Consider the following 6000-nt stretch of genomic DNA (forward strand, 5'->3'; position numbering starts at 1 on the left):
TTCCCAGAGTTTTTGAAGCACACACATAAAAACACAGGAGATGTCAGTAAACTTAGAGGACAGACCAAGAGGCTCCATCCCTTATAGGCTGGAATCCTCTAAAGGAAATTATAATGAAAATGAGAAAAAATGTGAAGATATAATTGAGGATTTTCCCAGAAGACATCAGCTCTGATCCAAACGTAACAAGACAATTCACCCCATGGAAAGCTCTAGAACACAGAGAACATCAGGAATGGGTAAAAGCTACTAGTGAACAAACTTCCACTTGTCTTTTATTTCTTATCTCTCAACAACAACAACAACAACAACGTAGTAAAGCCAGATGTAGTAATATGTTCCTGGAATCCCAGGAATAAAAGGAGAAGGATTAGGAATTCAAGGTTTTCCTCAGCTAAGCAGGAAGCTTGAGGTCAGCCTGTGCAATAAAAGGCCTCTCCTTAAATAGATGTGGAACTTGAGCTCTGTAGCAATGAACACACATTGTACTTTCTGAGAATCCATGTTTGCATCTCCTCAGCTCCCAAGTGCCTATACCTCAAACTCCAGAGACTATGACAGCTCTTCTGGACTCTGAAGCCATCTGTACACATATACAAGCATGCATACATATACATGATTAAAACAAAATACATTACTGTTTTTAGTGAGCCTCAATAATATTTAAAGAAATGAGTAATTTTTATCACACAATATGGAAACTTCTGATTGCAAAATCTATAAGCAAACATCATGTATACAAACAACAAGAAATCTTGGCTTGAAGAAATTCCTGCTTCTATCTCTGCATGTGATTTTGTCTTTTTTTTTCTACCCCTCCCAGTAGTGGCTACATACTGTGATTCGAATGAAAATGTCCCAAATAGGCTCACATAATTGAACACTAGGACCACCCTGGACTCTCTGTCCATGGCACTATTTTCAGAGGTTATGAAACCTTTAGGAGGGGAAACAATGCATTCTAATTAACTTGTTGGTTTTCTTATTACAATGATTGAAATTTTTATGCATTGATAATGGCTTCCTGGACTATGGGAAAGGTGCCAACCCTAACCTTAATCCTAACCAAACCCTAACACTGTTGTTAGCCTGCAGCTATTACGAACTGGGTTGCTGGAACAGAAGCTGAGGGTGGATGGGGAAGGGGTGAAAAGAAGGAGGGCCAAGACAATATTTCACTGATCAAGTCCTGAAACTTTAATGGTGCCAGACCTTTTAACAGTTTGGGCAAACCCTTCCCCCCAAACTCCGGGCTAAGTTCCGGTGGAAGTTGTCTAGCTTCACTTGGAGGTCCTTTTCTTGACTGCTCCGGCAGCAGGGTAGGTCACCTGCTTAATTCAGGAATTCCTAGACCTGGAGGAACAATGAACTTAACCTTCACTGAGCTTCTCCACCCTAGGATAAAAATTCCTGCTTTAACCTACTTCCCTATTATGTCCTAAAGGCAGATTCCTGCCTGAAGCCAGTGATTGTCCTTGACCAATGTCAAACTCAAACTATGTGCATGACTGCCCCAATAAGGCTCTGTACATAACCCTAACCCTAACCCTAACCCTGTGTCTACCTGAACCAACTGTGTCTACCTGACAATGGCCTCAAGTCTACATGTACATTACCTGGAAGGGTCCTAATGATGCAGTTCTTGCTCTGCTGTAAAAGATAAGCAATAACTACACATAAACTTTGATTTGAGGATAGAAAGATAATACATGTTGGATGGTTACGCTTGTGTTCAGAATGAATTATCACTCACTAGCCAGCCATCACTGTCAGACACGCATTCTGTTTCATTTCTGTTCCCTTCTACTGTCCCCAGACACATCTTGGATCTTTCTCATGGGTCTTTTTGCCTTCTGCTTAAAAACAATTTCAAAGTTTTCTGTAGCATGATCAGAAATATCTAGGAATTTGGTAGAAATACCCTGTGTCCCCTATTGAACCAGAAATTCTGGAGATGGAGTGGTGTGCGTGCGTGTGTGCATGTGTGTGTGTGTGTGTGTGTGTGTGTGTGTGTGTGTGTGTGTTACAAGTGCACACCCATGCTCGTGAGCTCTTAGGTCAGATGGAGATGTCAGGTGTTCTGCTTTATCACTTTGCATCCTATTCCCTTCAGACAAGATCTGTCGCTGAACCTGGAGCAAGGCTGATGAAGGCCCCAGGGACCCTCTTTCTCCTCATCCATGACTCGCATACCCACAGCACCGGGATTACAGGCATAGAGACAACACCTGGCGTTTTATGTGGATATTGGGATTGTTCTCAGGTCCTCATGCTTGCACAGCGAGCACCTTTATCCACTGGGACATCTCCCCAACTCTGGTTTGAGCCTTGTGAAGAGTGAGTCACGTGGACACGAGGCCTCAGCTCCTACCCTATACAGGTGGCTCAGAGAGTAAGCTTTTGCAAACATGGAGAATCTCCTGGTTGTCATAACGTTTGACAGATACTTCTAACAACTGATGGAGGTTGGGAGACTAAGTGTCAAGAGACACTTCCCACTTTCACCTTCCTCTGAATCCTCTGAAACTCTACTTTGTTTGGAGGGCATGGCTTCTCTCCTGTTCACTGGATCTTCATTATCCATTATCCACGCATGCACACATACCACACCATGATCCTTTTAGCCCAAGCCACCTCTCTCTTGAAGCACATTGTCTACACTGAATAGCTTCTCATTTTCAATGTCTTCAAAGGAGAATGTCTTACTACTTCTCTTCTGTGAAGGCAGCATTAGTTTAGCAGTTAAGAACATGGACTGACTGCTCTTCCAGGGAACCTGGGTCAAATAACCCAGAGCTCACATGATGGCTCACAACTGAATGTGGCTCCAGTTCCAGGAGATCTGATATCCTTGTTGTGGGGTTTCCACGAGAGACGACTACGTGGACATTGGTGTAAGCCAATAGAAAGTTTTGGCAACTACAGTGGTGTTGCTGACCCCCTTCTCAGAGTGAGCTTTTAAGCACAAAAACCATGTCTTGGGTTTTCATATTTTATTTAACAGGAACAGTTAGCCAGAAGCAGAACCACAGAAGCCAAAAGGCAAGGTGAGTACATTTAGAGACTTTCCCAGAACTATGGACTTTGATGGATTAGGTCTTTATTTTCATTTTGGCATGTGGTGCTATCTACATGTTAAGTTTTATGGCCTAAATGACACATCCATCATGATGTCAGTTGTGCTGAGGTCTGGGGGTCTGTTAAAGCCATCTTCTGACTTCTATGGACACACACAGGATACACAGACATGCATAAAGTCAAAACACCTGCACCCATAATGTTAAAGAAAAGAACATGAACTAGAGAGTAATAATGTCTAGGTATGAATTCTGCATCCATCAGTCTCCTAACATGTAACATGTGTCTTAAAACTCTCTTTGGCTCAGTTTCCACATCTGTATAATAGGAATGTGAAGAACACATACATCAACAGCTGAGCCCTAGAAGAGTACTTGGCACAAAGCACGCATGGAAGAACTGCTGGCAATTATTAATCACTCTATTATACTATGTTATCTTCAATCCTTATCTTCAGTATACGCAGTCAGCAATCTGTGGGCGGCTTCATGGGCCTTCCTGGTTGACGTCTGATTGGTTTATTTATCAAAGAATCCCATTCTTATCATTATTTCAGCTTTCAAATATTCATTAGAAGAATCAAATAAGTCATGATTACTGACATTAAACAATAAAATACCTCTGTGTGGGTGGAAACACTGACTTCTTCATTGTTTTAGGCCAAGAATATGGGGCAGGAATTCCAGGATGCTTGACAGAGTGTTTGGTTCCATTATGTTCCTAACACCTGTCTTCCTCCTGTTCCAGTGACCTTGGATTGCAAGGACACAGGACCTCAGGACCTCAACCATCTCTTTCTATTTCCTAATCCTGAAGAGATGTGAGGATGAACTCAGATATTCAGAGCCTCTGAGGTTCTGTTGGATTCATGTTCTTCTTAACAGTTTTGTTTAAAAAGATACTTATTTCCTGCCAACTTCTGATGGCTGCCCTCCACTACCCGCACCATCTCTTCCCAGAAGCCCACAGGCCATTAGCCTAAGTTTGCATCACTGGCAGGGGTCCTACATCCGTTGGCCCTAAGCTCAGTGTGGCTGATGGAGTGTTCCTTGGAGCCTGCCTGTCCAAACACAGAGGCATCCAAAGCTGGGGTTGATGACACCCCAGCATGCCATGGAAGGAACATGAGGTTCCTGGAGTCCTTACATAATAAGGCAGGAAGAGAAGGTGCTTGAAGATGGAAGGACAGGATCCCACAGGTGTGTTCTGGGTTTGTTTTGCTATGTTGATGTGTGAGGGAGGCTTTATTGCTTCTGCAGTCACAAGCCAGCAAAGGTAGCCAAAAGCCCATGCAGAAAGACCTGTGCCTCTTTGAACTATGTAAGGCATCATCTGAGAATACCCAGCAAGGCTATAGCCAAGTTCAAGATTCCAAGTAACTAGAAAGCTCTCATGCTGAGAGAAAGGACCCAGGCTCAAAGTAAAGAGAATAAACACATTTATCTTTTTGTCATCCCATTAATGCCCCTAAAGTAAGGTCTGTAAAGGAAGTCTCCAGGGTGTTTTATAATTACCATGTAGTAATGAACAGTTTTCTTAACACGTAAGTAGACACGTCTTTCAACCCTGCATAGAGTTCTCTTATACAGCAGTCCCTCCCACCCCAGGCATCCTTGCTTCTCACTGTTCCAGGCTCCAAACCCCTACCCCGCCCTTCCCTGCCTTGCATCCTAACAAAGAGGCATCTCATTTCCATGATGCATTAAAAGAGCCAAGGGTTTGTGTTAGCAAATTTATGCACCAAGCTTTATAACTTAACTTTGGGTCAGTTGAGACACATTTTCCAAACCTATAGTAATTAACAAATGCTTAAAGTTCCTTGTACTCATGGCAAGTCCAGGAAGGACAGAAATGGGACAGGAAAGGGAAGTCTTCAGGGGCTCCCACACCAATGCTAAGAAGCCCTGCTTGCATGGGGCCCGGCATAGCAGCTGGGCCGCACCACAAGCTCATCTGCCACCTCAGGCTCGTAGTCAGAAGGCTCCATCATGGCAGTATCCATGCACATCTCTCACCTGGACCCTCATCTTTGGGATATTGGTCCATGTGTGTATCAAACAGTGTGGAGGCAGCGGCACTCAGTCTGCAGCTTCAGATTGTTTTGACTTTTCATGGTGAGCAAACTGTTCTCCTCCTCCAATGCCATTGTCTGTGTCATAATTTCTAGAATGTTCAAATGTGTAATGTCACAAAAATAATAATAGAGAAGGAAAAAGGAGAGAGAAAGATAAAAAAGATAGAAAGAAAGATGGAAAGAAAGAAAGAGGAAGGAAGGTAGATTGATGAACTGAATTTAAGAACAGCAAATTTCTTCTGGATTCTCTAGGTAAAGCCAAGGTCAACTCAAGAGTCCCTTAAGGAGGAAAAGGAGCAGAAGCTGGCCAGTGAGATGCTGTTAGACTTCAGTTCAACATGGCTGATGCTGAAGTTGAAGAGGTTCGTGGGGAAACCTCAGCAGCTCCTGAGAGAAAGGAAAAGAACTGGATTTGCCTCAAAGTCTCCAGTGAGAAAACAGCTCTGTCAAAATCTTGCTTCTAGGTCAGTCCAATGCCTCCTGGATCTTGTGGTTCAGAAGGAGAATGTCTTTGTGTTAGATTATGTCATTCACTTAGCAGTAATTGTGTTACTACAGGGGAGGGAACTTGCATACTTTGTTAATGCACTAAGAAAAGCCGCAGGCCATCCGTATACATGACAATGTAGGGTAAAAGAAACACACACACCACTCACTCCAGTGAGTGTGCACTCAAGCATTTTCAGTCTTTTACCTTGCTGCTCATAATGCCTTCTCCTCCCAAATCCTGCCTGCCTAGGAGCAGCTACAGCATGTGACCGGCCCGGGACGCTGGAGTGCCTACACAGGTATTGTCTACACTGCCTAGGGATAAAATTCTAAGTGTGCAGTGTAGAATGAAAAGCTCA

General features: G+C 43.4%; 1 pseudogene; it reads left to right on the top strand.

Moving 5' to 3' along the window:
- Nucleotides 1-5773, top strand: part of LOC127689844 (glyceraldehyde-3-phosphate dehydrogenase-like) — a 75104-nt pseudogene extending 69331 nt beyond the window's left edge.
- Nucleotides 5774-6000: the final 227 nt, after the last annotated feature.

This window comes from Apodemus sylvaticus, chromosome 7 (assembly GCF_947179515.1).
Source record: "Apodemus sylvaticus chromosome 7, mApoSyl1.1, whole genome shotgun sequence".
NCBI lineage: Eukaryota > Metazoa > Chordata > Mammalia > Rodentia > Muridae > Apodemus > Apodemus sylvaticus.